The 24194-nt window shown below is 45.7% G+C and overlaps 1 non-coding gene across 1 annotated transcript; it reads right to left on the reverse strand.

Annotated features, from left to right (window-relative positions):
• Positions 1–18421: 18421 nt before the first annotated feature.
• On the reverse strand, positions 18422–18496 carry Trnas-cga. The gene has a single exon. It is a non-coding gene; the product is annotated as a tRNA-Ser (tRNA).
• Positions 18497–24194: the final 5698 nt, after the last annotated feature.

Raw genomic sequence — 24194 nt, forward strand, 5'->3', positions numbered from 1 at the left:
TTATCACCTTGTTTTTACAACAGTAAACCATTTTCTTGCAGTACCGACTTGCATTACCTTTTCCCGTTCCTACCCACGCGCCGCCTCCCAGGCGGGATCCAAAACAAACCTTTACGTGGGAGTCAAGATTTATGCATAATGGATGGTGGAAAAACTGTATGTAGGAAACGGAGGTTTCATGGAAATCGGTTTATCAACAAAGAAGAGGAAGCAGCTCGAAATGAAGAACATAAACTCTCAGCTTCAGCATCGAAACTTGGGACAGGAGAATTGTACAGGTGCGTGAATGATGATGATATGGATTCCACTGGATCCAGACTTATTGATTTAGAGCTTCTCTGCCAGGCTACAAAGTTTTCATGTTCAAGTGTAGTTGTAAAAATACGGAGTGCATGATCGTAGTTGAAGAAAAAAGAGTGCGAATAGCTTGTGATTTTAAATTAATTTGTAATTCGTGTGGCCGTGAATTTTCATTTTCTCGTCCAAAAAAACTTGGCACTGGTACTTATGAAAGCAATTTTAAGTTAGAGCATGCTCTGAGATGCCTTGGACAGGGCTGGGAAAGAGGTAATTTTGTGTGTGGTTTCCTAAACATGCCTTCACCTTGTGCGGGGTTTGAAAAAATAAATAAAGAAATGTCTGCTGCTGTATGCGGTACTGCCAAAGTTTCTATGAAGAGAGCAGTAGAGGGAACTGGTGGAAATGAACCAAAAAGAAATAGATCCTGGGGTAGATATTCACGACAGTGAGTCTCATACAAATGTTACTGACCTGTGTGTGTCTGTAGATGGGACCTGGATGAAAAGGCGTCACACATCTCTGTATAGTGTTGAATCTGTTGTTGGCATTGACTAAGGTAAAGTTTTAGATGTAGAAATTATGTCTAAATACTGCTATCAGTGTGCAACAAGGAAGATGTCCAACAATGAAGACAGTGAGAAACTGTGGCAAGAAAATTATAGTGGCTCAAGTGGGGGCATGGAGCCTGGTGCAGTTGTGATTCTCCAGATCTGAGGACCAGTATGGTGTTAGATACACTAAATATCTTGATGATGGGGACTCCTCTTCATTCAAAGCAGTAGCAGATAAAAATCCGTACAATACAACAACAGAAAAGTTGGAAAGTGTTGGCCACATCCAAAAGAGGCTTGGTGATAGGCTTCGTCGCTTGCTGAAAGAGAAAAAAGGTGAAGTAATTGAGGATGGAAAACCACTACGAGGAAAAGGCAGGTCAGCTCTGAAAAAAAACTGATTCTCTTCAGTTATTTTATGGGAGAGCTATCAGGAAAAACACACATAATTTAGAGGCAATGAGGCGTGCTGGGTGGGCAATTTTTTTCCGCAAACTATCCACTGACCAAACACCAGTCCACAATCTGTGTCCGAAAGACGATTGGTGTAAGTTCAACAACGGAAATGAGAAGTATTCCCATAAACACTCATTACCAGAACTTGTTATGAATGCAGTTAAGCCCACATTAAGGTTTCTTGCAAACCTTAATTTGTTGAGGAAGTGTCTTCACAGAAAGACAAAAATGCAAATGAAAGCCTCAATAATTTAATCTGGATTGGCTTCTCAAAAAGGACATTCTGTGGACTTGAAGTACTCAAAATAGGTGTCTAGGATGCAATTTTATGTTATAATAACGGAAGTAATGGCGGAAATGAAGTGCTGATGTGGGTTGGTCTAGATCCTGGTGTGTTTACAACAAAAACATATAATACCATCGACGAGAGCACGGTCAAGAAAGGTAACAGATCAGTGTCTTACCTGAAAATAGAGGCCAGGCAGATTCGAGGAGGAGAGAAGAGAAACCTGGAGGATGAGGAGTATCAGTATGGAAGATTTTAAAATTGAGGTAAGCTTATCACATGTAGAAGTATGAGAAGAAAATCTTTAAGCCTCATTTTCTCTGTTTTACATTTTTTACGTTATTAGAAGTCTTTTCTCAAAACATATAAGCGCTAATGCTATGAAATTTATAGGAACAGTTCTCAATGTGTTGCTATCTCCATGGAACTAAAAAATACGAAGTCCTGCAATTACATTTTGATTTTTAGATGATTGTATGTAGAAAAAAATTTAATTTTGGATGTGCAAAATTAAAATCTCTGTTAATGATACAATTTGTACTATAAATTAATAACTGTAGTTCAGTGGTCTTATAACCTTCTCAGGACACTACAATAAAATTTTGAGATTAATTGCATGAGTAGAATTTGAGTTATGGCTTTTTATAAAAATGACAATAAAAAACAAAAACTCAAATTTCTGGCAAAATATTAATCCTGCACATTTTATTATATTTTTGCGTTAAAATACAGATCTTTTAGTTTACACATGCAAAATTGTAGATTTGTACATTTATAAATATTGGTGTAATGATGTTTTAAGTAAATGATTACATTTTCCGCTACATTCCTCCGTAATTGCCATACCCATAAATCACAATGCTTCTAATAATTGTTTTAAACGCTTCTTCTTTTCTTTCGTTTCTAATCTGTTGATCCCATGTTCTAAAAGTGAACTTTCTCGATTGTATTCTTGAATTACGCGCGGCGCGGAGGGGCCGCGTGGTATGAGGCGCCATGTCAGGGATTGCGCCGGAGGTTCGAGTCCTCCCTCGGGCATGGGTGTGTGCGTGCGTGCGTGTGTGTGTCTGTGTGTGTGTGTGTGTGTGTGTGTGTGTGTGTGTGTGTGTGTGTGTGTTGCTATTAGCATAAGTTAGTTTAAGTCTAGGGACCGGTGACTTCAGCAATTTGGTGCCTTAGGAATTCATACATATTTGAACATTTTTTGAATTACGTTCCTTATCTTGTTTACAGTCTTTGTAGTTTTTACTCATGCATATTTGTACTCTCAAGTAGGTGCAATCGTTCACATTCCTTTTTCCAGTGTCAGATCTTGATTTCTTCCCTCTATTCACATGCATTATGTTTAACACACATGAAAAAAAGTTTTGCATCACCCCGGTTCCCAGAACTCCTAGAGACAGATGTTGAATGTGGATATTGTATTACAGACACAGTCCCTTTAACTGTTCAGAGATGTCATTAAACCCGCACAAAGATGTAAACAACCACGCACGAGCATCGCCTATTAGACGGAGTTGGTCCGACAGCCGATCAGTTCCAGTCATCCCAACTGGAAGGAGGTACACGGCTCTTGTTGTCTGTAGTTCAACCAAGGCTAGACGGTCAATACCGTGGTTCGATAGCGTCCGCATTGCTACATTGTGCCAGGAAGGGCTGTCAACAAGGGAAGTGTCCAGACGTCTCGGAATGAACCAAAGCGATGTTGTTCGGACATGGAGGAGATACAGAGAGACAGGAACTGCAGATGACATGCCTCGCTCAAACCGCCCAAGGGCCGCTATTGCAGTGGATGACCGCTACCTACGGATTATGGCTCGGAGGAACCCTGACAGCAACGCCAGCATGTTGAATAATGCTTTTCGTGCAGCCACGGGACGTCGTGCTACGACTCAAACTGTGCGCAATAGGCTGCATAATGCGCAACTTCGCTCCCGACGTCCATGGCGAGATCCATCTTTGCACGACACCATGAAGCGCGGTACAGATGGGCCCAACAACGTGCCGAATGGACCGCTCAGGAATGGCATCATGTTCTCTTCACCGATGAGTGTCGCATATGCCTTCAACCAGACAATCGTCGGAGACGCAGTACAGATGGGCCCAACAACATGCCGAATGGACCGCTCAGGATTGGCATGATGTTCTCTTCACCGATGAGTGTCGCATATGCCTTCAACCAGACAATCGTCGGAGATGTGTTTGGAAGCAACATGGTCAGGCTGAACGCCTTAGACACACTGTCCAGCGAGTGCACCAAAGTGGAGGTTCCGTGCTGTTTTGGGGTGGCATGTGGGGCCTCATACACCGCTGGAAGTCATGGAAGGCGCCGTAACGGCCGTTCAATACTTGAATGCCATACTCTGACCGATAGTGCAACAATATCGGCAGCATATCGGCGAGGCATTCGTCTTCATTGACAACAATTCGCGTCCCCTTCGTGCACATCTTGTGAGTGACTTCCTTAAGGATAACTACATCGCTCGACTAGCGCGGCCAGCATGTTCTGCAGACATGCACCCTATCGAACATGCCTAGGGTAGATTGAAAAGGGCTGTTTATGGACGACGTGACCCACCAACCACTGTGAGGCATCTACGCCGAATCGCCATTGAGGAGTGGGACAACCTGGACCAACAGTGCCTTGATGAACTTGTGAATTGTATGCCGCGACGAATACAGGCATGCATCAATGCAAGAGAACGCGCTACTGGATATTAGAGGTTCCGGTGTGTACAGCAATCTGGACCAAAACCTTTGAAGGTCTCGCTGTATGATGGTACAACATGCAATATGTGGTTTCCATGAGCAGTAAAAAGGGCGGAAATGATGCCTATGTTGACCTCTGTTCCAATTTTCTGCACAGATTCCGGAACACTCTGAACCGAGGCGATGCAAAACTTACATCTGACGTGTGTATGTAAATTGAAGGGGATCACTGCTGTAGCGGCAGCGGCACCTTACGCGGAATCAGCGACCACGAGGGAAATTGTGTACCGGAATAGCATTCGAAGACGGGATGTTCCGCTTACAATTTAGGTGCGTTAACAATTGCAGCATCCGAGACGCAGTGTTATCGCAACTATCTCGACACGCCTCATGGCCGATTCACACTCCAACCGAGCGCCATCTGTCTGCAGTCACTGTCCATTGACTATATGTTCGCTACTATGAGATTCCCACAGGAGGTTTTTGTGCATCCGCCAGCTAGGCGTATCAACTATATGAATGCGTTTAAAATAACAGACACTATGCACCTTCGGACTCTTCGGACATGTCCGAAAGAACAGATGCCACGCATTAATATAATTGACACGCCTAGCTGACGGATGCAAAACTACGTTCAGTCTCCTGTGGGAATCTCAGAGTAGCGATCATGGATTCAATGAACAGGGACTGCGTATAGGAGGCGCTCGGTAGGAATGTGAATCGCCCGTGGGGCGTGCCGATACAGTCAGCACAGTTGCGATAACGCTGTGTCCCGGATGCCGCAGTAGTTACAGCACCTGCATATTATGCAGAGGATCCTAGATTCGAATCCCTGTGCGGTACACGTTTTCTCTCGTCGCTGATTCCGCGTAACGCTCCGCTGCAGCTGGCAGCAGTGGTCATAAAGTTTTAATTAGCACCTCGGAAACAATAATAATAATAATAATAATAAACGAATTGTTGTCTTAAAACTTGATGGTGGTATTGGTACTTCTCTACATATTCTTCCTTCGGTGTTACATACTTTTCCTAAAGATGGATCACTTGTTGCAGACATTGGTTGCGAAAGTCTGCGTTTTGTCTCTTCAGGAAACGCTGCACCTCGAAAATGAAGTCCTCATCTTTCTGGAAACAGGTTCAAATGGCTCTGAGCACCATGGGACTCAACTGCTGAGGTCATTAGTCCCCTAGAACTTAGAACTAGTTAAACCTAACTAACCTAAGGACATCACAAACATCCATGCCCGAGGCAGGATTCGAACCTGCGACCGTAGCGGTCTTGCGGTTCCAGACTGCAGCGCCTTTAACCGCACGGCCACTTCGGCCGGCTGGAAACAGGTGTCACGCAATGACTTACTCGTCTGGGGAAGGAAGAAGATGTGCTGCGTGCCTTATGGGGTGTTGCGGAAGAGAGGTAAAATGTACTAGACCAAAGAAGCAGCATGTGTGACTGTCTCCTGTGGAAGACGAGCTGGGGCATTGCTACGTACCGGAAACGTGCCCCGTACTACTTCACACGATGGTTTATGTTGACTGACTCCCGCACCCTCTTCAAGATATCTTTGTAGGATGCTTCTGTGACATTTTCAACCTTACGTACATAATCCGTTGGCTTCCCCACACGGCACTCCCAAAAAATGCAGCTTCACTTTGGCTATTGATGGATGGGTCTTCATCTTTTTTGTCGGCGGTGAATCCCTATATTCTTCTCTTTGTCTCGGGTTAATAGTACCAAACACGGCACTCGTCCATGGTTAGTAGCCGGCTAAACAAATGATCTGGATTGGCATGCCACAGCTGCAGCGTCCTCACTGCTTCCTCGTTCAGCGGACTTTTTGGCTAGGTTTGAATAGTCGCGCAACACAGCGGAAGGCGTCCTTTCTCATTTCCAAAACATCGCGCAAGATGATGATAACTGATCCATCACTGATTTTCACTTTGTCCGCCGTCGTCTCGATCGTGATACGCCGTTCTTCGAGCACCGGGGCGTCCATTTCCCTTGCAATTCCCGGCTGTTTACAGAGAGTCTGCCACTTCATTCTTCATCATTCAGACTTGTTCGACTGGAAGCGTCCGCGCTACCTAACCGCTGTGCCATATGACTGTTTACTGTTACCGTACACTTTCGCCAACTCAGAATGGATTGCTGCAACGTTGCTCCACGTCAAATACAGAAAACGAATTCTCGCTCGATACCTCGCTTCATCGTCTAGTTGCGCTCTTTTCTTTCCTGTTGTCGCCTGATACGGTACTGAAGGATAGAGACTATAACGTGTATTGTGGTGGGGTGGGTCACAACTTCTCATCCTTATGTGACATTACCGTCGACCTACTTCGGTAAGCTTCTTGCTATCCGTCCCTTTCACTCTATATTTGTAGATAGGCACTCAGCCAATGAATAGCAGCGTTGAAGAAATGCCGTCTAAATACGTACCAAACAAAGACCGCATAACTCGAGCTTGGAGGCAGAATCTGTAAGTTCGTAAAAAAATCGTGCACTCGGGAAACAAAGTAATTTTTACGAAAAGATTTAAAGTTCAGTTAGGTATGCTTTATTGCCTCCAAAACAATTTGTAAAGGCTATGAGATTCATATTTACTGCCAAACTATTACTTGTGCAAGTTAGTTACTGTTTTTACTACAAAGTTTCACGTAGAAGCAGCCAGAAGTCTACCAGTCCGAACAGAATGATTTTCACGTTCTGTACAGTCCACTGACCCATAGTTATTCGGGAGCTAGTGCACTAATTCGTTGAGCGGTCTTTTTAAAAAGAAGTGCTCGCTCAATCGTTCCGAGATGTTCACGGAACACGCCACGCGGAGGTTGAAGTATGCTAAGAAAGTTCTCACGCAAAAAACTTTTAAACTAAGTTACTCGAAGTTCTCAGATCTTCACTAAAATGTTCCAGAACTGTAATCGTTTCACAATTACGATAAAAGAAGCGACAGAATGCATCTGAACAAATACGGTTGCAAAGCGACTCTTAACAGACACAGAACTGTAGCACAAAGCCCTACGCAAAGCCCTTAATCCCTATTGATTGATGATTTATGCAGCCAATCATAAAAACTCGAGCACTCTTATAGTGGCAGTATTTCCTAAGTAACCCAACAGAATCACAGAAGGCATTTTGTAGAAGAAACTTTGTATTTCCGAAACCAAATTTAATTTAAAGAAAACAAAATCACTGTAAATTAATCTCTAATTGAATTAAGTCCAAAGCCCTCTGCCGGCTGCTTTTATACAAAAGCATGCACACTTGGACATACGTCACATGATTCATGAGTGCATAACAACTTTCCCATACACACATTTTACATAGTTTTATTAAAATGAAACAGCTACACTTTACGTCTGTCTTCCGTACACTCTCTCATTCTCTATACAATATTTACACGGCAACACGTAGTTATACAATAACTAATGGAAGTGGTTATTATTAGGTCAGCAGTTTTTGTAACGGCCGGCCGAAGTGGCCGAGCGGTTCTAGGCGCTACAGTCTGGAACCGCGCGACCGCTACGGTCGCAGCTTCGAATCCTGCCTCGGGCGTGGATGTGTGTGATGTCCTTAGGTTAGTTAGGTTTAAGTAGTTCTAAGTTCTAGGGGACTGATGACCTCAGAAGTTAAGTCCCATAGTGCTCAGAGCCATTTTTAGTTTTTGTAACGAAAGCAAAGAAAAGTCAAAAAAATTAATTCTATGAACTGAAGTTTTTTTACAGTTTCCAGTGGTACTACAAGTGAACACACCACAATTCCTAGCTCAGTTTTGTAATACTAGGAAAGTTATTAAGCGATTTAGGTAAGATTTTATGCCTCTGAAAGTAAAAGAAAAGAAAAGAAACTGCTCTCCTTCCGGCTACACGACACGACGCATTTTATGATCGCTTACTTCATTGCAAGGCGGAAGGACTCTCAATAATTTGCTTTGTTACAGTACCAGCGCAGCGGACAGTATTGCGTAGTTCTATCCTTTCGAAGTGATAACTAAATCCTTATGACTCCCCTTAGGCTGCGTTCACACTGCCGGCCGGGCCGAGCCGAGCCTGGCCGGGCCGCCGCCCGCTTTGATATCAAACACATGGTTTTGAATTGCGGTGTTCACACTGGCGGCCGGGCCGCGCCGACACGGCGTACGCCTCCCGGAGCCGAGCCGGCGACATCTCGAATGTTTAATATTGCCGGCGCGAGCCGACCGCAGGCGCGAGCCTGTGGCGCAGCACTACTGCTCCTGCAGTACACGCATCACACGTCTCCCTTCTGCTTTCATCACAAGTGTGACTGCACGCGTCTTATATTTTAAGATGTTACCTCACATTTCACAATCAGTGAGGAAAAATTACGTTTATTATAATGATACATGAGAAATTACTTTTATTTCATTTATTTAATCTACCGTATTTACATTCAAATTTGTGTCCTGTTTCGAAATTATGTCTTGAATGTTCTGCAGCACATACCAAAATGTATTATGATTCATTCTGTAATATGAATAAAATTTTTCAGGATAGTTTTTAAGTTCTTCATGTAAAGAAAAAAACTCTCCTAAATGTCTGTCGCTATTTATGGGATGAATCCATAACCTCCTAGTTCTTCTGTACTTTAAAACTCGACGAGTTACAGCATATTCAAAACAATACAAATAAAAGAGTGAAGACATTGTTCTACACGACAGCACAGACTAGCTAAAGGCGAGCAGCTGTTGGCTGCAGCTGCGTTTTCTACTGACTTGCTTGTCAGCTGTCGAAGGGTGGGGATTTTTTAAAATTTATTTATTAGGTCTCCGGCAGCTGACATCCATTTAGCCAAAGAGTGGGGATTACCTTGACAGTGCGGCGCAGCCCGCCAAGGAAGAAAAAAAAAACAATGAAGAACAATGAAACGCACATCTATGTCGATGTACAGTAGTTTCATTAACTCTCCATTATTTTTTCTGTCAAAGTAGACAACGAGACTACAGAATTGCGCTTCAGTTTCTGCAGTAAACATATCACAAATCTCCAGTTTGTTTTTGTGATTAGTTTTACACCACTGATCACTGGTAATTAGTTTTTTTCTGTCCTGCATTATATGACTACATTAAACCAAGCTGTAACCGCTCGAACTCCGTGGCTTGCGAACGCGGCACTGACGCCACTGAATATCTCTCATTACTTGTGACCAGAGACAGATATCAGTGTCATTATCATTTCAAAAACTTTTTGGTACTTTTAGCTACATTTCATTCGCAACAACGTATGGTCTAAAACGGATCTAACAGTAAGCTACCCGCTACATAACTTTTTCACTACAAGATTTGTAAATCAAGTGCACAACGTTGACAAATAGCATCATTTCACAATGACTGTTAAGAAATATGAAAAGATAAATCATTCAATACGAAGCTAAGATGTTACACTAGCACGTGTACAAAAATCAGATTTTTTAGCCGCATACTTTCTTCAAAATCGGTTGGGAAGCGTTACGAAACTAAGAAATCATGCGAAACGAAAAGTAGACTTTTTCTTTTTTCACGACGTAAGTAACGCTTTTAAGGAAAAAATGAGTTCATAAAACGATGTGGTGCAGTCTTATATACCGCTAAGAATTTTTAGAACATGAAAATCGGAGAAGTGGATTTTCCCCCATTTCGCCGTCCCGGCTCGGCGCGGCGCGCAGTGTGAATGCACTACACGTCGGCCTGATCGGAAACAAATACATTGCTCTACAAGAAAGTGAAGCACTCAGAACACATGGCCGCATGTCAGTGTGTACACACAAACGTCATCGGTAGGTACTCATAATGATTAGTGTTACAATTCTCTGTGATAGAACGGTCACCTAAATGAATTAGCATTGTTTGTGTTTAGAGTTGTTACCAGTTCTCGTAGAGTCTATAAGCGGTATGGCTAGTGTCAGCTGTTCAGTGACCAGCCTGAAACACACGGAGATGCCGCATACTACTGTGAGACACCGTTATTAGCATCTGGCAGAGTTTGAAAGGAGGCTCATTGTGGGTCTCCATTTAGCCAGATGGTCGAACCCACATATGTGGGGCATTCGGATGTGACTGTGACAGTGGCCCGATGTTGGACAGGATTGGAACATGAAGGCAGGCATAGTCACTGTCAAGGCCCCGATTGCCGTACTGAGTGCCATGAACATCGTAACTCCTTCACATTTGCACCTGCCATCCCAGAACTAATAACAGACTTCCTGTAACATTACATTTCATACCACACGATTGGTCGGAGATTAGCAGCAGGCAGGTTAGGGAATTACCGTAAACTGCGTAGGCTGGCTTCAACAGCCCAACACAAACGGCTGCGTCTGGAGTGATGTCGTGACCGAGAAACTGATGAAGGGCGTCGCATTGTATTCAGCGGTGAATCTCGATTCTACACTACCCCGGATACACATTTTTGGGTCAGATATCTTTGCCTGCCGCGCGGTCGTAGCTCCTTACACGGTTCGCGCGGCTTCTCCCGTCGGAGTTTCGAGTCCTCCCTCCGGCATTGGTGTGTGTGGTGTCCTTAGCGTAAATTAGATTAAGTAGTGTATAAGCCTAGGGACCAATGACCTCAGCAGTTTGGTCCCATAGGAACTTACCACTACCACGACTATATAAAGCAATCCCCACGCTTTTTAAGACATTTATCCTTTTGTTTCGTAGAACGAGCATTACTGGGTTTTTAGACTTCATGGCGTGCCGCAGTTTTTGCAAAGTTCCCCCATAGCGCTGCTCAATGATTGTGGTTCCACGTTCGAGGGACTCGACGAACAGAGTACCACTGAAGTTGAAGGAGGTCATCATGCTAACGGAACTTGCGTGAGCTGTTTTTGACTTCTCTGGTGGGGGAGACGCTGGATGTTTCCACTAGCGGTACTGCCGTTTGCCCTCGAACTGTCGGGATTCTTTCGGACGGAATCATCGTGTTGCACGATAGCGCCCGTCCCCACACTGCAAATTGGACGAAGGCTAAGCATCAGTGATTTGTAACTCTTCAGGCTTTCCCGGTGAGATCTTGACATGTGGAATAATCGGGTCTACTGCTGGATGTTTGTGTCGCTCTGGCACAATATTTCGGCCATGTAACTCGTTGCCTTCTTCAGGTGCTACTTGAGACTGCCGTATCCGAGGATCTTGTGCAGTATTTATGCCCAGAGGGCGCTGGGTGCTCTCTTTGCCGTCGGCGCCCGCCTGGCGCTGCTTATAATGTGTTGTCTCTTCCCCAGTGCTCCCTCGGACGTCCGCGCCCTATTTAGTCACCATCTGTGGCAGCTCTCTGAGGCCCGTCCTTTGTCAGGCGCTCCGTTCGCGGTCCGCGCCCGCCTGGCGCTGCTCCCGAGGTGTTGGCACTTCGCTGGTGCTCCGACGGTCGTCCGCGCTCGGCTCGTCCATCATCAGCGGTCGTGGTGGCTGTCAGTGGCCCGTCCCGCGTCGGGAGTTGCGTTTGCGGTCCGCGCCCGCCTGGTGCTGCTCCTGCGGTGTCACAACTTCTTGAACAGTTTCTTGGTTCCTTTCGTTGGGCCCTGATAAGCTCCAGAGCCCCGGACTCCACACCGAGTTGAGCTGGTAACCGCTGTCTCGGTTTATTAGGTTGTCTCTGACCTTGATCTCGATGGCCTCCTTTATGACACTGTCCCAAAATCTTGGCGTCTGTGTCACAAGTTTGGTGTTGTTGTAGTCCATTGAGTGACCGAGCTCTAGACAGTGCTCCGCAATGGCACATTTGGTTGCCTGTCCGAGTCTGGCGTGCCTCTGGTGTTCTTTGCACCTGACGACCACCGTCCTGGTTGCCTGGCCAATGTATGACTTTCAACACTGGCACGGGATGTTGTAAATGCCTGGTTTACGTAGCCCCAGGTAGTCCTTCACGCTCCCTAGCTTTGTCCCAATTTTGGAGGGTGGACAGAAGATACTCCTTATATCCGGCAGTAGACCCGATTATTCCACATGTCATCAGTGATTTGGTTGGGACACACTGCAACATCCTTCGTACAGCCGGGATCTTTGATAGTGCGATTTTCTCATCGTTGGTGAATTGAAGAAATACTTGTATGGACGTCAGTTTCAGTCGTTTAAGGAAGTGCAAGAGCAGGTACGGTAGTGGATTCGTCTGCGGCCGGCCACGTTCAACGAAGCAGTAATTGATCATCTCCAAATGGGATAAACGTCTGAACGTGTGAGGTGATTACTTTTGAATGTAACTATTCCATGATTCCGTTATGGTGGGCGTTCGGTTTCATTTGACAGCCCCTCATACAAGAACTTGCTGGACTGAAAGACAAACGAATGAGATAGTTATACAAAAAATAGGAGAGATGAATTAACTACTGAAAGTTACAGCCAACGCAAAGAATAAGACAGTTAACTAGACGTATATTCTTCTAAAAATCATTTTCTCAGGCAAGAGCGTAGCGAAGAAAACTAGGGGACAAATCCTATTTACACTCCTGGAAATGGAAAAAAGAACACATTGACACCGGTGTGTCAGACCCACCATACTTGCTCCGGACACTGCGAGAGGGCTGTACAAGCAATGATCACACGCACGGCACAGCGGACACACCAGGAACCGCGGTGTTGGCCGTCGAATGGCGCTAGCTGCGCAGCATTTGTGCACCGCCGCCGTCAGTGTCAGCCGGTTTGCCGTGGCATACGGAGCTCCATCGCAGTCTTTAACACTGGTAGCATGCCGCGACAGCGTGGACGTGAACCGTATGTGCAGTTGACGAACTTTGAGCGAGGGCGTATAGTGGGCATGCGGGAGGCCGGGTGGACGTACCGCCGAATTGCTCAACACGTGGGGCGTGAGGTCTCCACAGTACATCGATGTTGTCGCCAGTGGTCGGCGGAAGGTGCACGTGTCCGTCGACCTGGGACCGGACCGCAGCGACGCACGGATGCACGCCAAGACCGTAGGATCCTACGCAGTGCCGTAGGGGACCGCACCGCCACTTCCCAGCAAATTAGGGACACTGTTGCTCCTGGGGTATCGGCGAGGACCATTCGCAACCGTCTCCATGAAGCTGGGCTACGGTCCCGCACACCGTTAGGCCGTCTTCCGCTCACGCCCCAACATCGTGCAGCCCGCCTCCAGTGGTGTCGCGACAGGCGTGACTGGAGGGACGAATGGAGACGTGTCGTCTTCAGCGATGAGAGTCGCTTCTGCCTTGGTGCCAATGATGGTCGTATGCGTGTTTGGCGCCGTGCAGGTGAGCGCCACAATCAGGACTGCATACGACCGAGGCACACAGGGCCAACACCCGGCATCATGGTGTGGGGAGCGATCTCCTACACTGGCCGTACACCACTGGTGATCGTCGAGGGGACACTGAATAGTGCACGGTACATCCAAACCGTCATCGAACCCATCGTTCTACCATTCCTAGACCGCCAAGGGAACTTGCTGTTCCAACAGGACAATGCACGTCCCCATGTATCCCGTGCCACCCAACGTGCTCTAGAAGGTGTAAGTCAACTACCCTGGTCAGCAAGATCTCCGGATCTGTCCCCCATTGAGCATGTTTGGGACTGGATGAAGCGTCGTCTCACGCGGTCTGCACGTCCAGCACGAACGCTGGTCCAACTGAGGCGCCAGGTGGAAATGGCATGGCAAGCCGTTCCACAGGACTACATCCAGCATCTCTATGATCGTCTCCATGGGAGAATAGCAGCCTGCATTGCTGCGAAAGGTGGATATACACTGTACTAGTGCCGACATTGTGCATGCTCTGTTGCCTGTGTCTATGTGCCTGTGGTTCTGTCAGTGTGATCACGTGATGTATCTGACCCCAGAAATGTGTCAATAAAGTTTCCCCTTCCTGGGACAATGAATTCACGGTGTTCTTATTTCAATTTCCAGGAGTGTAGAAACTATGATCAGTGAGATTGGATGTTCTTCGTACATGTAGATGAAGAACAGTGCTGAAGAGAAAATGGCTGTGGCTTCAGAGACAAGGCTTAACGTTTGGAAAGAAGAAGAAGAAGAAGAAGAAAGCTGAATGCTGTGCTCTAGATGTCTCTGTGACATTGTATTTCAACAATAGAACGCAACACCGCATGGTGCTCGCGCTATTCTGATCCACCTCGACACAGAGGGAGATCAGCTGTTGCCCTGAGCAACACGTTCTGACCTCTCAACAACTGAAAACATCTGGTTATGGGATGCTGAGAGGACGGTAAGCCACAACTCGCCAGCGACTGCGATTATGAACTCTGGCACAGAGAGCATGGAATGTCGTACCCGTATCCGTCATCCAAGCTAAGTTACCCACCCGTGGTTAGGACCATTATTTTTACCAGAGGCGACGGCTGAGCATCATACACACCCCCAGATCACCTACAAATTTTATCATCTTCCTAATACTATGTATAGGCACAGTAAGTAAAATTTCGTAATTTCCTATCCTTCCCGATGTTGCAGTTTTAGTGGCCAGAGATGTACGAGGTGCTATCCAAAATTTTCGGGACTGGTGCTGCCATATGTTGAAAACCTTACTTTTGGACTAATGGTCACGAACACCCTCGAAGTAGTTCCCATCCGCACGTACACGCCGGTCCCAGCGCTTCTGCCACTGCTCAAACGTTTTCTGGAAGTCCTGTTCTTTGAGGGTGTTTATCACCGCCAGCGAAGCTTCCTGAATCCTCTTTAGAGGGTCGAACCGACGGCCTTTCAACTTGAGTTTCAGCTTTGGGAATAGCGCGAAGTCGCAAGGTGCCAAATCGGGCGAGTACGGTGGGTGGGGTACAAACGCCATGTTGTTTTTTGCCAAAAAGGTCCTGGTGGGCAAGGACTTGTGACAGGACGCTTTGTCGTGATGCAGCAGCCAGTTCCCAGCGAAAAGAGTACAGAACGGCGATCCGAGCTGTGCACTCGAGTCCTTATGCCTTTTTTTTTCAATCTTTATTTTACACTGCAAATAAAGCTTCTACCGGTGTTCCAGGCACATCAGTATTTTCTCTTGCACTGCCAGACATTTTCCGGTGACTCGATACTTTTCGCAGCATTCTTACTGAGTTCTCACAATATTCTTGAAAAATTCGCTTTACTCGGTCGACAGCTAGCAAGCGAATTAATTCCACAGCAGTAACGCTTTATGACATGACGGCAGCTCGATGGCCAAAAATGAAACTAAGGAAATACAAAGTCCCGTACGTTTTAATTACAATTCTTTCTTGGAATATTATTTACAGAATTCTCGCGGACGCTTTAATTTCAATACTTTCTCGGAAATTTATTTTGAAGCCCTAATTTTTCTTTGCCTGGCTTTTCATTCCTTTTAAGAAAATGTGAATAAACACAATATACTGAGACTTATTTCGGTTTATTTCCAGTGTAAATAACATAAAAAATTAAATCTAAAAGAAAAAAAAAAAAGATTCCCCGTAGGGACTCGATTACACAACACTCGGGTTACCGTTCTGTAATTTCTGCTTGCCTCATCTACTGCGTGGGAACCATGATACAACATAAATGGTTCATTCCATATCCGATACAACCAGAAAATGCTTTTTTTCAACGCTTGGCCGACTGGAGTTCCCGTTTCTGTCACTTTGATTTCTGTCCTAGCCTTGCAAGTGCCATTAATTTGGAGGAAATCCGTGATGATGGGTAGACACGGCCTCCATTTAAGTATAAACAGTGAGTGCGGTTGCGGGAAGCCCCTGTTGTCAGGCTTCACCGTGTAGCGCCTCGGTCCAGCACAATGCAGCCCTGCGCCTTCCATCAGACAGTTACTTCCTCGACAACGCATTAGAGAGGCACGACACCAATTTACGTTCTCCATTTTGGCTCTCTGTGTTTCCTGTAAATCCTTTCAGGAGAATACTGGTGTCTTTCCTTCACGAGATCCACGTCCAGTTTCCTTCTCCAATCTAGTTCTCCGACTGTAAAGTAATCAAGGTCGACAAGATATGACGATGCTATCTAGCATTCCGTCCGTTTTGTTTGCCTCCTTACGGAACTGTGCCTGTTTAGTGTACGAGGATATGTTTTAGTTATCATCTCGAAAAATTAAAGCACGGTAATTTTTTTTGTTGTCCCTGGCACATACTAACTTCGCGCGCCAAAGCACTGTGGTACGCCGCTACAGTAGTCAGACCAAAAGGGCACAGTTCATTGATAAAGTGGACTGTAGTGCGCAATTTGTTTTCTGCATTTGATGGGGAACAGCGGTTCAACAAATGATTCTCACATAGTGGAAGAGTACAGCAACAATTTAGCATCATATTAGATAATGGCTAGCTGTGCAGATTTACGGTATACTCAGACAAGACTGAAAGATGAAGAACGAATCGGCGGTCTGTTGTATTCACTACATGCACTTGGTTTCAAACATACTTATGTAGCGGGAAGAGAACTCCATACTACCGAAGTGGTTGCTGTTGTCAGGTGGCCTGCTTGCATGCAGCAACAACACGCATTCGTCACTGTGCCAAATAGGGTTAGGCAATAGCTCTGGAAAAAATTATGGCAACAAATACTAGCAGTTTACAATGATTTATTGATGGTTTTACAATACTCAGTTGCGCTATGAAAACTGCGTGTAGCAATATACACGGTCCACATTAATGTGACCACCCCCTATGTTCGACGTCAGCGTGCAATAACCACTCACAGACGGAAGGCGGCAGCGCCAGAGTGGAGGTTAACAACGTGTATCGGGGCGGGGAGGACGCGGAAACAGTGCAGTCGTTGTCGTAATGCGGAAACGGAGCGACTTATCTGGCGTTCAAAAGGGCACGATTATTGGTTTTCGGGCCAAGGGCAGATGCCTTTCCAAAATGGCTAAGTTTGTTTCGTGTGACACCGTGGTTAATGTATGCCGTACATGGCAAATCCAGCGCCGAGGAAAGTATTGTACACCAAGGGTCATGTGTGACAGGGGCGTCGACGGGTTGAGAGACGTGTACGGGTGTATAGAGGTGCTGAACAACTGATCGCACAGGTGAACCAAGAGGCTCCAACAGTGTCTCCTCAACGACAGTTCAGCGAACGTTGACGTGTATGGGCCTCTGCAGCAGGTGACTGGTTCACGCACTCATGCTGACCACTGTTCATCGGCGTCGAAGGTTGGAATTTGTTCCATTACCGCAACTGGACGTCCACTGAACGAAGACAGGTGGCCTTTTCTGGTGGATCACGTTTTATGCTCCATCGTACAGACGGCTGTTGGCGTGTACTGTGTGAAACGTCTGGAAGCAAACAGCCTGAAACAATCTCCGGAAGGATCCAGACCAGAGCAGGGGGTGTCACGCTCTGAGGAATATGGGAGTGGCATTCCCTTGTCATTTTGGAACACGCAATGTATCAACACAAGCATGTATCTCTTCTTGATGGCCGGGTCGACTCGTACATGAAGTTTGTTTTTCCGAGGTACAAAGGTCGTTCAAAAAGTTTTGCACAGTCGTTTCTAATTTTTTTATTTTTTGCAGGAGGAGAATGGCATTTTTTGTGAACATACTTGAAACATTTAGCTATAAGTTGGTGTATAAAAGTTTATATAGGTGAGCCATAATGGACCGTGAAGTAAATGTCAGGTTGCGACAACTGTCGGTGATGGAGTACCTCTTCAAGACCGGCGATGACTCTGCCACATTGATTCACAGGAAGTTGTTTAGGGGTAGGACACAATGGATCGCAGCAGTATCCAGCGGTGGTTGCAGAGGTTTAAAGAAGGTGATTTCTCTCTGCTGAAGAATCCACGATGCGGTAGAACATCGACGGCAGTGAGTGATGTGAATAAGGAGACCATTGATCAGATCATCCAAAATTACCGTTACTGTTTGTCACTGGACAAGCTGAGACGTGCCATCAAGACCCATAGACCACAGCTTCAGGGTCAGCTCATCAGACTACACCATGACAATGCCAAACCCCATACAGCCCTTATGACGCAGGAGAAAATCACGAAAAATGGGTTGGAAAATTGTTCCTCATCCTCCCTACAATCTGGACTTGCTCAGTCCGATTTTTACCTCTTTGGTCGTCTGACGGCCCACCTGCGCGGTAAAACATTTGATAGAAACACCTTATTTCTTGTGTCAAGCGATGGTGTAAAAGTCAATCCCCAGAATTTTACCAAAGTGCATTTACATCATGGGAAGAACCGAAACTTCCTGGCAGATTAAAACTATGTGTCCGACCGAGACTCGAACTCGGGACCTTTGCCTTTCGCGGGCAAGTGCTCTACCAACTGAGCTACCGAAGCACGACTCACGCCCGGTACTCACAGCTTTACTTCTGCCAGTACCTCGTCTCCTACCTTTCTTTCAGGAGTGCTAGTTCTGCAGGGTTCGCAGGAGAGCTTCTGTAAAGTTTGGAAGGTAGGAGACGAGGTACTGGCAGAAGTAAAGCTGTGAGGACCGGGTGTGAGTCGTACTTCGGTAGCTCAGTTGGTAGAGCACTTGCCCGCGAAAGGCAAAGGTCCCGAGTTCGAGTCTCGGTCGGGCACACAGTTTTAATCTGCCAGGAAGTTTCATATCAGCGCACACTCCGCTGCAGAGTGAAAATCTCATTCATGGAAAGAACGTTGGTTCACATGTGGCACAGCTGAAGGTGGCTACATTGAGTAGGCTCAATGTATAGCTAAATGTTCCAAGTATGTTCACAAAAAATTTCATTCTCCTCCTGCACAAAATAAAAAAAATAGAGACGACTGTGGAAAACGTTATGAACGCCCTTTGAACGTTGGCATCTACCAGCAGAAATATGCAACGTGTTACACAGATTTTAGTGTACGTTCGTGGTTCTAAGAGCACCAGAATGAGTTAATCGTACTCCACTTGTCACCAGACTCCCCCAATTTAAACCCAATCGAGAATATGTGGGCTCATCTTGATCAGGCTGTTGGCACCATAGGTCGTCAACCGAAAAACCTAACTCAACTGGCCAAGGCACTGAAGTCAGCATGGCTCCACATCGCTGTCGGCTCCTGTGCTGGCGTAAGCTGCCGCCTGCACGCCGGTCGGCAAAGACGAAGCGCGAAGATCGATTAGTAGGCGCTGGATCAAGTGCACCTATCACAAGAGAGGCCAGAGACACACCAACAAGCAATACGCCGCCAACACCCTCTCGACAGCATGTATTTAGGCCGCCGCCGCTGACCGGAGGGCCCCACTCACTCACTTACTCAATCATCCCGTTTGGCGTCTGTCAGTTTACTAGCAGAGAGGGTTTAGTTCGTCACAGGCTACGACAGTACATAGCCACGAGATTACTGACTATAGCGGGACTAGTTTACTTCAACCAGAATTGTACTTACTAGCAGTATGAAATTAAAGTTTGTAATAGCAAGATTACCGATACTGACATCGGTCTGCAAGAGGACTATTACTGATGAGCTTGTCCCACAAAACATGGGCTCTATTCAAGTTAAGTAAATGGTTCCAGTTCATGTAAATAAAGAGCCATATTAATCCACGTGTGCATTTGTGTTATAGAAAGAGGATACCAGCACCTATAACAACATCCCCTCCCTTGCTTCCTTGCGGTACAAGACCTTACTGTGGTGAATAAGGATAATCTAGTAGCGATTGGAGATAACCAACTTGGCCAAAGACTTTGCCTGGCGCTCTTGTGTTTTAACTTGCGGGAGTGATCATGCTCAAGCGTTTCTATTTCCTAATTTGTTGTTGTGTTCTTGCACGTATTCCAGGAGGGGAGCCGCAGGACTAATCAAATTTCCCTTTTCAGAGATTTTCCTTGCTTTTTGATACAACATATCTGTGTAAACCATGAATTCCCCACCCCGCACCGTCCCCTGCCCCCGCACCTCATCCACAAACGGCCAATGTGATGGATCTAACAAAAGCTTTTCAGTTTCAGAACCAACAAACTGCTACCTCACTGACGACGGTACAACAGCTACTGGCTGCACAATCTGCGTCGGCCGCACAACCGCAACCGACCAACCAGCCGTCCCAACAAGTGCCGCCGACCAGTATACCACCGTTCTGGCAAGTTAAGGAAACAGAAGAAGAATGGATTGAATACCTGATTCAGTTCACAGCACATTGTCAAGTTCACCGTGTTCAAGGTACTGAAAGTTACAATACTTCCTTTCGATTGCGGGGTCCCCAGTGTTGAGGTTAATACAAAAACTACTCCTAGCCGCGTCTCCCGTCGAACTCGACTATGACCAAGTAATCACTGCATTGCTATGACCAGCAGGTCCCAGTAACTGCAGCTGGAAATGTTCTTTCACTTGCAGAAAAAGCCGGAACAGATGTACCGCCAATGGCACACAGAATTAACGGGCATCACTAGGAAGTGTAAATTTAGTGTAGTTGTTACAACTTTTACATTGTTTTAATGATGCGTGATCCAATAACTTTCACTGCCCCAAACAGAAGAATACGGGAACAGATCTTGAAGTACTCTGATCTTCACTTCCCCAAGTACTAAAAATCGTTGAGCAATATGACTTGGGTGCTACAGCCGCGTATAAGTTTGACCAGGCCCCAATTTGTCGAGTCGAGTCGGCCCTTGTTCGCGACCGTCCCAAGCAGCCACAACAACGAATGCGTACACAGCCATGCGGGCAACCACGTAGACATGTAAACAGGCCTGTGAATTTAGTGAAGTGTTGCCTCAGATGTTTTGCTCCCCTAAACGCCATAAAAGACAGGATTACCCATCACGCAAAAAAAAAAAAAAAAAAAAAAAAAGTCAGGCTTCTGCAGATGCAGTGAACGCTGTGTTTTCAGAACTACAACAGGTTCTGACAAAGTAACATTAAGTAAGTGCGTCCTTCTCGCCCTAATGCTGTGCATCGACGTTCTAACAGACTATTTGTCTTATTACGAAATGCTGGCCGCCGTGTGAACTTTCAGTTAGAAACAGGTGCCTCAGTAACTTTGCTCAAACGTGTCACGTATGAACAATTAAGCTCATCACGCCTTCCTAAATCTAGCAAGCACCTCACCGCTTACAAAGGACAGGAAATTTCAGTGCTTGGGCAGTGTAATTTGCCTGCCACTTACAAATCTCACATTAGGGCAGTGAATTTTAGTGTTGAAATCAAGAGACAGCGAAACATATTCGGTTTAGGTGACCTTGATTTGTTAGGACTTAGCATCCAAGACAATGTACTTTCAGTGTCTGCTTTTGAACCAAAAGACTTGCTTAATGAATACCCTGAACCATTTCCAGAAGGAATGGGAAAAGCTAATAACTTTGTAGCGTATGTTACATTGAAAGAAAATGCATAGTCTAAGTTTTTCCTGGCCCGCCCTGTTCTAACTGCTTTAAGAGACAAAGTAGCCAGTCAATTGGAAGATAATGGTGTAATTGCTACCATTCAAGCTTGTCAATGGGCAAGTCCTCTCCTTTCGTTGCCTAACCCTTCTAGTCGCATTCGCGTTTGTGTTGACTTCAAGTCTACAGTCAACTCGCAGACTGTAGTAGGCACTAATCCGTTACTCGCCCTGAGGAACTCATTGACAGGCTTGGTGCAGGAAATTACTTTTCTAAGACAGATTTGAGTGATGCCTACTTTCAAATTCCATTGGATGAAGAATCACAGAGTGTTTGTTGTAAATACGCACTCAGGACTGTTCAAGTATTTGCGTTTGCCCTTCGGCAGTGCTTCTGCACCCGCCATTATTCAACGTTACTTGGAACAGCTGACGGCAAAAGTGATATTTTGTTCAAACTACCTTGACGATATTATCGTCTCAGGTCGTACACCAGAGGAACACATTGCCAATTTGAGTGCTCTTTATCGAGTGTTGTCAGAAGCAGGACTCAAGTGTCGTCTCGAAAAGTGTGACTTTTTTTCAAACTGAACTACAGTACTTAGATCATGTGATAAACAGTCAGGGTGTTCAACCCCTCCAATCTCATTTGCTTGCAATCTGTGACCTGCCTGTTCCTCCCAAAGTGTGAGAACTGCAGTCAGTACTAGGCAAGATGACATACTGCACTCGGTTCATACCGAATGCCGCTCAGATCGCGGCTCCATTACATCGCATGCGTCACAAAAATATACCTTTCGTGTGGTCTAAAGACTGTCAAAACGCATTTCAGGAACTCAAAAATGCTTTGCTTAGTGACAGAAGCTTAGGCATTTTGATCCCGCCAAGACAGTAGTTTTGCAAGTCGACGCTTCTTCCTATGGAATCGGCGCTATGCTTTCGTACTGAATTGGTGCACAAGACAGACCTATTGTTTTTGCCTCAAAAATTTTAACTGAGACTCAGTGCAATTATTCTCAAATAGAAAAAGAGGCTCTCGCTATTGTGTATGGTATGACGAAATTCCATCTCTATTTGTTTGGTCGCAAGTTCTCTTTAGTGACAGATCACAAGACTTTGCAGTCCTTTATAGTCGGCGCACGATCGATGGGACACAGCATCTCCGACATAGCGATGAAGTGGAGATTTTCCCGTACGACCATTTCACGAGTGTACCGTGAATATCAGGAATCCAGTAAAACAGCAAATCTGCGACATCCCTGCAGCCGAAAATAGATTCTGCAAGAAAGGGACCAACGACGAATCAAGAGACTCGTGCAACGTGACAGATGTGCAATCCTTCCGCAAAATTGTTGCATATTTCAGTGCTGGGCCATCAAAAAGTGTCAGTGTGTGAACCATTCAACGAAACATCATCGATATGGGCTTTCGGATCCGAAGGCCCACTCGTGAACCCTTGATGACTGCACGACACCAAGCTTAACACCTCGCCTGGGCCCGTCAACACCAACATTGGACTGTTGATGGCTGGTAACATGTTGCCTGCTCGGAAGAGTCTCGTTTCAAATTGTATCGAGCGGATGGACGTGTACGGGTATGGAGACAACCTCATGGATCCATCGACCCTGCGTGTTAGCAGGGGACTGTTCATGTTGATGGAGGCTCTGTAATGGTATGGGGCGTGTGCAGTTGGAGAATATGGGACCCCTGATACGTTTAGATACATCTCTTACTGGTGACACGCACATAAGCATCCTGTCTGGTCACTTGCACCCATTCATGTCCATTATGATTCCGACAGACTTGGGAAATTCCAGCAGGACAATGCGACACCTCACACGACTAGAATTGCTACAGAGTGGCTCCAGGAACACTCTTCTGAGTTTAAACACTTCCGCTGGCAACCAAACTCCGCAGACATGAAGATTCTTGAGAATATCTGGGATGCCTTGCAACGTGCTGTTCAGAAGAGATCTCCAGCTCCTCGTACACTTGCGGAATTGTGGACAACCTTGAACGATTCATGGTATCAGTTCCTTCCAGCACTACTTCAGACATTAGTCGAGTCCACGTCACGTCGTGTTGCGGCGCTTCTGCATGCTGGCGGGGGCCCTTCAGATGTACCGGTTTCTTAGTCTCTTCATTGTATTATTGTTCATTTAGTGGGCACTGGTCTTGTCTAGAAATCTTAGATCTTGCTGCTTAATAAGGTTATTTAATAAAACTGTTTACTGAGGGCTGCTGTCGTGCGTGCCCTTCCATTTTCAAAACTAGTTGTTTGTTGCTTTTTCAGTTCATTTAGTGGTTGCCGATTCCCACAAAAAAAGAAAACCGTAACGGGTTGTGTAACACGACCGGCTACTATTAAAATTAGTGACATACCGATAACGTTATTCCTGTTAAAGGACTTTTATTTTTTTGTGACCGTGACAGAGTGTACTGATAAGATATCGGACTAAATTTGCTTGTTCTTGTGGTACTCAACAATATTTCGTTTTGCATTCCTCGATTTCTGTTACTACAATATTTTCTTAGGTATGTTATAATCCGCAGGTTCTTTCTTTCTTGGTCCTGTGTTTACTTCCGGCTCTTGTTTTGAAGTTGCCTCGTCGGGTGGTACTAAACAGCATTTCTTCACGCCTTCCTCGATTCCTGTTACTTCAATATATTATTCATCCTAACTATCTCCTATATCTGATAATTCTGGGTCAC

The sequence above is a fragment of the Schistocerca piceifrons genome, chromosome 8, assembly GCF_021461385.2.
Source record: "Schistocerca piceifrons isolate TAMUIC-IGC-003096 chromosome 8, iqSchPice1.1, whole genome shotgun sequence".
Lineage (NCBI taxonomy): Eukaryota > Metazoa > Arthropoda > Insecta > Orthoptera > Acrididae > Schistocerca > Schistocerca piceifrons.